Source organism: Athene cunicularia, assembly GCF_003259725.1.
Source record: "Athene cunicularia isolate RWA chromosome 15 unlocalized genomic scaffold, athCun1 chr15_part1, whole genome shotgun sequence".
Classification (NCBI taxonomy): Eukaryota; Metazoa; Chordata; class Aves; order Strigiformes; family Strigidae; genus Athene; species Athene cunicularia.
Window position 1 is genome coordinate 6,010,408 of NW_020799121.1, and position 7,574 is coordinate 6,017,981.

Sequence of the window (7,574 nt, forward strand, 5' to 3'; positions counted from 1 at the left end):
TTTATTATCCTTCCATTGTTGAAGGTCTGACTAAAGCCTCAGTATCTACAGTCTCCTCCAGAGAAACACAAGACCGGCACATTTCTCTGACAAGAGTGTATATTATAGAACTACAATTTATCTTCTGATTCTCTTCATTACATAGGCAAAGAACTACACGCTTCTCAGCCTTCAAGTCCTAAAGACATTCCAAAGCTGTGTTACTGATGCAAGCTAAAAGGAGTTTTAACTTAAGCATTTATTGCTTAACTCTGTTCTAGTAATGTGATAGGCCATATACTATGTGTAGCATCGCTATTTCAGATCTAGCAGGCTGGTAAATTTGATATTAAAAATTTATTAAGTGGCAGAACTACAACACACAGCATCCGTGTGTCTCTAGGAAAGAACCAATTACCCTTATGCAAACCACTCCTAGCAACATTATGGAATGAAGTCTACACAGCAGATCTCAACAGGTCTATTTTTACAAGTTGACTGTTCATCTTGCTTCTTAGAATCTAATTCTTACCAGTGAAAGGTAAGAAAGATGTGTTAAAATAATCAGCCATTCCATCTCTCCTTGTCCTGGATATCATGCCATTTGGCTCAATAAGGGCAGGGATTTCCATGCAAGCCCACACCAACCTTACATCCAGCTCTCAAAACATAACTTGTGCTCAATCATATGACAGTAGGTACAAAGCGGTCACTCGTAATGTAATTTTGTGCCACTGAATAGACTGCCCTAGAAGATGGCTATTTCTCATTTTCATCCTTTTGTTTTAACTTTGTTTCCATTCATTTCCAGTTTCAGGTTACCATGAGCAGGTGGCAGTGATTGAGCACCACTGCTTCAACTGGTCCGCAGTACCTCAGATTTACCACCGCAGCACACCCTGGCTTGGTATGTATGCAAGCAGCATAGCAGTAACTGTGACAAGCCTGAGCACCTGCTTTATGCCCCAGAGCAATGCTTTTCAAGCAGAGGAACTGTATCAGCCTCACTGAAGCTTCTTAAGGGATTAACCTATACTGCTTTTCAGTGCACAGTGAGTGAAAAATGACTGCCCTCAAGGATACAGGATAGAAACTACCACCAGCATCACCGAGTCATGAGACTCCTTTGATATGTACCACCAGGACTTTCATACAATAGACTAAACTGCTTGGGCAGCAAGTCCCATGATGGTGTCACAAACACTGTTTCAGTGTGTTTTGATCGGGCTGATCACGGCTTGTTACAGCTTCATTAAAGCTACTCGCTAAATCACAAACTGGGTATGTAACAGATATCTAGAACTGTGGTGTGTCAGGACTGTGCCCAAGAATGCCTGAGGAATTGTTTGTTTTCTGTTAGCTTACTAATGAAGAGCTACTCAGCCCAGTAACTGCTAATCTCGACACACTCAAGTTTCAGTAATGCAATATAAGCCCAATGTACACATGTGTAAAAAGACATTTATTCCCTCCCAAGAGTACCTCTCAGCAAAATTGAGACCCATTCAGCTGCCACCTCACTTTATAGGTAAATACACACTAGTAAACTTCAGTAGGTGCCATTCATTCCAAAACAAAATCCAAATTTAAGCACATCAGAAGCTGCTTGCAACTAGAGTTTTGAGAACAAGTCCACTGGGCATGCAGCTATTACAGGCCTCTGTGTCAGTAAGGAAATAACTTTCCATACCAAGACAACTCATGTAATGCAGAAAGTTTCAGTACCTGATAAACTCCATCAACTTCTGTGACCTTGAACAACAGAGGAATAAATTATGGGCTCTTAATTCCCTGTTCTTGATCACATGCTCTAGTCTGGACAACGTCCTTACTGTGACAAATCACATGTCCATGTAGTAGACACTTGAGCACTTTAATGTTGAGCAAGATATAAGTCCATCTACCAACAGAGTATAGTCCATTCTAAAGACTGATAGTTAAGTGTCACAAGGGTAGCCAAGAGATTTAACTGCAGCATAGCCAAGTTCCTAACTTGATTTAATTAATCCAAACTCAAGATATATTTCCAGAGTACTGAAGTAGAAACATATCTTCTTCAAGGTCTCTTCTCTATTGCTGCACTTCAGCTTGACCTGCTCTGAAGAAACAGCCCCTGGCCACTCATTCTGCATAGTGAGAACCTTGAGGCATTAGCCTACTTGAAGTTCAGCTTTAAACACAAGGTTATTCACTCTAAAACCTGGTTCATGTTGAAGAATAACACTCTAGGTATCTTCACTAAGGTAAGCAAGATTTTGCATCAAGTTCTGGTATTAAGATTTCCTGTTTTAGCTGTTATAAAATCTAGTAAATCTTTCAGAAAATGTAATGATAAATTATGCATGAGTATCACTGCCATCCTTGTTATTAGGGAAGTCAGTTACATCTTCTAAAGGCAAGATGTCAGTACTTCCACGTGAATACTGCAAGCCTCAGTGAACCATGACAACACTTCACATTTTAGCAGTCTGACAACACTGAAGACTGTTCCTGCCATCACAGGAGTAATAAGTATCCTCATCAAATCATATGTGCTCCTATAACATGGAAGCAGTGCAACAGGTATATTCCCTATGACTATACATAAGAACTTGTGCAGAATCCCTCTACCACCAAATAAACTGACATCAGCCAGCATTGCTTCTATCCAGGATGGGACAAACCTGCCAAGACAATCTGGACTATGCTGTTCTAAAACACCATCCCCACTTCCTCAAGCATGGAATTAAGAAAATTTTATTACAGGAGGTTGCAAGCATTTAGCTATACCTGTAGCACCTTCAAAGGCCTCAGGTGAAGGTACTACAGGTCATTGCTGAAATTTGTATAAATTAACTACAGATTTTGCAGTTTATTTTCATAAAGGAGTGACCATCAGGCCTCTCAATTGCTACTAAATTTTCATTCTTTATTATGATTCTTAGGCAAGCAATGATCTCAAACTAAGGTTGTCTTCTTCTGAAAAGAAGGATTCAATATTACAAAGTCATTCCAGAGACTTTTGCCATGAGGACAGCCTCCTTCCATGATTTTACTCCACACTTTACTTCCCGGTAATCCAATTAAGCCATCCCAAGCACCCCCACGTAGGTTACTATGAGCCTCACTGGAGAGGAAAGGATAACATTCTGTTCTACAAGTAACAGACTAATGCCTGTCCTAGCCTTTCATGCCCTAACACCCATTATCCACACATACAGTATAGAACTATCTTCACTGTCAGGCTGAATGAACCAGATAAAGATTTTTGCTTCATAGATATCTAGTATTACTGCAGTCTGGATTAGATACCAAGTTTACTCTTAAGCATCTTATAGATACTAAGAACTTACTAACATAGTAAAGATTAACCTGAGGTGTATTATTTGATTCTCAACGTGAATGAAGATACACAAGTATGATATATACACTTCAGATGAAACAAAACTATTAATCTGAGACTTAGTCTTTCTCCAACCTACTTTACAAGCATAGTACCATTTCCTAAGAAACAGAGTTGAGATTTTTTACTCAAGAGTTCTACTAAATATTGGGCTTTCTAATGCATTTCCCTTTCTGTGGCATGCAGTGATCCAGACTGAGCCAGCACAGACCAACTCAGACACTGATACTACCTGTCTTCAAACTAAGTCCATTTCTCTAATGGAAAATACCTGACTTACTACTCCCTGTTTAACACTGACACTCCAATACTTGGGACCTATCAGTTAAATGATGGACTCAGAAGAACTCTGAATGTAAGATCCCTCCAGGGTTTAGAAAATAATCCATTTCAGCTTTATGCCACCCAGCTCTAGTAGAAATGCTTTTTAGAGGTGATCAACTACTGTTAAGCCCATTAGAAAAGAGTAAGGCTTGGACAGAGGCTATACGTATCCAATTAAAAACTGCCCACTGAAAGTTCTGTAAGCACATACCATTTTAAGCATAATACAAATCAAGAACACAGTAACACTGTTTCTCAGACTCTTTTACTAATGTGACTACATAATCATGCTTAATAAGGATCTGCATATAGTTGTTGGACATCCCCTCTCAGTTGCTCACCCTCATCTCACACTATCGTTCCCATCTTGACAGGCAAGGGACATCAAGGATACACAAGACCACTGGCTCAGAGGCTTTAGCCACAGTTGTAATTAAGACTTTCATCTTAAGTGACAGCTACTCCCTACAAAAAAAAAAAATCTGTTCCTGTACGTCATCTATTGAATGAGTCTCCCTACTACATGTAGGGCGCTTCTCAATCCAGTCAGCAAATATGCTTTCTACAACACTAAATAGCTGAATCAAGTCATGATATTTAGCCCTACCTTTCGAATACAAGTCCAAAAAGGCATTTACAGCTTGCAAATATTCTGAGTGCTTTTAAGTCCACATGTCTAGCCAAAGCAAACTCATGAAAGCCATTACACTTCAGCTCAGTCATACCTATTGCACAACAGATAGTAATTCTTAAAAAGACATCTCAGACTATCCAAACAGAAAGTGCTTTTTGTCTGGAAAATGACAGAAGTAGATCTACATCCTCTGTTTAAAACCAGGATACGTTAGCTTCTCAGTGCCACACCAAGACACAGAAAATTTATGCATTAAGAGCATAGCCTGCACACAAGTTTTTTTCATGTTAGTTGGCTGTGCTCAAGAGCCTGTATTAGTTATTCAACAGAAAGCGGGACCTTGTCTACAGATCCATGTGTCTACCCATGTTAGGGAGGAAGCCCCCAACCTAGCAATGTGAGACTTTATAGGCAACAGTTTTCTCTACAGGCAAGCAGAGATTTTTCCTAGTGAAAACTGAAAAAAAATCTCAAAACCAAGCTTTTAAGAGCAAACTAATGACTAAGTAAAGGAAAAGTTTAATTTTATATCAAGAACACTTTGCACACTGAACTCCAGTAGTATTGCTTCCAGTCTATGTACCAGTATATTTAGACTTTTACAGCATTTCCACTGTAAACTACAATCCCCCTGGAAGAGTTCAGTGTGGTAAATAATTTATAACTCACTGCTTCAGCAAAAGCACTAGGGTTAAGAACCTGATTAAATCACAGTAGCTTAAGTAGCGTGTACTAGTGTTTCACTATAGCAGGGCTGGCAGAGTTTGTACTGCTGCAGCTGGTCAGCCACTAGACAAATAAAAAATAAGTCCTTATCTTATTCTCCTCCCTTGCTATGGGACTTACCTACAATATCCTCCATGGGAAGAATGAGCAAGAGACAAGTTGTTTATGAATTTGTGAAGACTCATAGCTACAGAGTTCACACCTGAAAACAACTGTTCAATTGAATTTAATGGAGTTAAACAATAAGACTCCTGTTCATTCTCAGCTTGACTACTACCACATAAGACCTGGATATCTTCCTTTTACTGCTGCTATTCTCCATCTTTCAGCTCTCACAGGACTTGAATGTGCAAGCCATAACAACTTTGTATCTAATGTGCACTGTGACTGGCAGTCACTCCTCCTGCACAGGCTTGGAGCTACAGTTCAGTCAGAAGGATGATCAACATAAAGCAAAATGAGCTTCACAAAGAATGTAAACAGTCTGCTGATCCCTAGTACTTCTCCAATTTTACGTGGACCAAGATCGCTGTTTCACTTCACACTATCATTTATCCACTTCCAGCTACAGAGAGTGGGAGAGTTCAGTATTTAGCACTGTAATTTATGTTTAGTCTCTCGGGAGAGCACTTTTTGCATGCTTGAGTTCTTTTAGTAAAGTACATACAGCTATCTCGGGAAGAGTCTGAATTTAAGTGAAGTTACACTAATTTTAAATATGACAATTGAACTGTAGTCAAGCCAATTTCTTGGAAGTGATGTAGGAGGGGGGGAAAAAAAGGGATTAAGCTGATAAAACTAAATATGGGTGATAGTGATGCATTATGAAAGGGAGTGAAGGCCTAGTCTTTTCATGAATTCACTACCAGTTAATGATAAGCACCATGTAACATTTCTTCACTACTCTAGACATTTACAACATACAATATTGTTAGAGATGACAAAACTGTACTGCAGACATCCAGCCAGAACAAACACTATCAGTTCCCACATTCCTTCTGATTTCCCTCCCCATTTATTTGTGTAGAGACAACTGCAGAAGCAGCACTGAGGAAGCTGACTGCATTCCTACTCCCAGCTACGACTAATCTCAGTTTCTCTTTAGTAGAGTACTGCTTTGGAGCTACTGCACTCAGACTGCAGGGAGAAGCAGGAAAGAGTGAATCTTGAAGAGTGTGGTCCAACATGTCAGCAGCAGGGGTCCCAAGGCTTCCCCCAGCTGCTCTATGCAGCCTCCATGCTGGGGAAAAGTCCCTCAAGCAGAGGTTTAGTCCTTTCTATATGACCAAATTATTTAAGAGCAAAAGCAGCTGGTAGCAAAAAATAAAGCATGACTTCAGTACAAATCCCTTGAGAAGCTGATAGCCCCCCACCCAAAACAGAAGTACCACAATGCTTATATTGGCAGTGTTGCAAGACACACGCCACTAGTCACCAAAGAAAGTCATTTAATATGTAAATCAGCACATCACACCTATGACCTACTGTAATGCTCTCTTATCGTTATTGTATAGGCCAAGCACAATCAGCAGGATTAGTTATGTCTGCTAGTTTTAAATTGCAAGAACTGCATGATTCTTTCTAAGGAGAGTCTGACATCAAAACCACTTTGATCACAAGTTTCTTGCTGTACTGTAGCTCTTTGGAACTCGTTTGAGGTTACTACAATCACTGCTCTACTGGACACTGAGGGGGGTTGAGGGGCTGGGTGTGACAGTATAATTCTTCACTGTGTTAAACTCTCCTAACCCATGACCACTCTGAGGAGACAGGTGTGTCTGCTCCCTTGGGCACAGAGATTAGATATTTCTGGAGTTTGCTAGCCCTATTACTGTCTCGTAGGCTAGGACTCCTTCCGGAGTGACCAAGACAGTTCTTCCAGTTAAGCAGAAAAACACTTCCCGAAAGGAGCTGGAAGTGGCACAAAGTCCACACTGATGGATGATACTCAGTTCACATTTTGAAATGGATGCCTGATTTGACAGAAAGGGGCGGTACAGAGGCAGAAGGATGACTTGCCAAGTCCACTTCCTGTTCTCTCATTCATTTAGCAAATTCCTTTAATTCCTGCCTCAAACTGCATGTTCAGGGACTGCCGTTCTCTCACTCCATTTACAACCCTCCCTCCCCACCAGTTCATAAGGAAACAGATAAACCGGTTTGTCTGTGCTGCATCCATTAGTCATGGATCTTTTCCAACCCCAGCATTATGCTTTTCGCAGGCTATTAAGAACAGAACTATGTCATTTTTGGGAAAGATTTTTTTTAATCTTGTTATGTTTGGAAGGAGGGACAGAGACTGTGCAGCTTCCAAGTCCAAATGGTTTCTTGCACCTCATCTCATCAATCTCCTCCCGGTTCGCGGCTTCAGAGCAAGATGTTCCCAGGAACCTCCGCGATCCGGAGGCTGATGGTCGTTAAGGTAAAAAGAGAAAAACCACGATCCCTCTCCAAGGTTAAGGCGCCCACCTCAGCTGAGGCGGGGGAGCCCCCGCGGTCCCGAGGCGAGCAGCCCGGCCCCGGCCCGGC